Here is a 243-nt window from a genome sequence, read left to right as displayed (position 1 = left end):
AGGGATAGAGATAGAGATAGAGAGAGTGAGAGAGAGAGAAAGAGAGAGAGAGCGCGCGACGAAAGCTAGGGTTAGAGAGAGAGAGAGAGAGAGAGAGAGAGAGAATGAAAGAGAGAGAGAGAGAGAGCGCGAGAGCTAGGGATAGGGATAGAGAGAGAGAGAGAAAGAGAGAGATAATGAAAGAGAGAGAGAGCGCGCGCGAGAGCTAGGAATAGAGAGAGAGAGAGAGAGAGAGAGAGAGAG

Source organism: Priapulus caudatus, unplaced genomic scaffold (assembly GCF_000485595.1).
Source record: "Priapulus caudatus unplaced genomic scaffold, Priapulus_caudatus-5.0.1 Scaffold2876, whole genome shotgun sequence".
Lineage (NCBI taxonomy): Eukaryota > Metazoa > Priapulida > Priapulimorpha > Priapulimorphida > Priapulidae > Priapulus > Priapulus caudatus.
Note: the sequence above shows the minus strand (reverse complement) of the source record.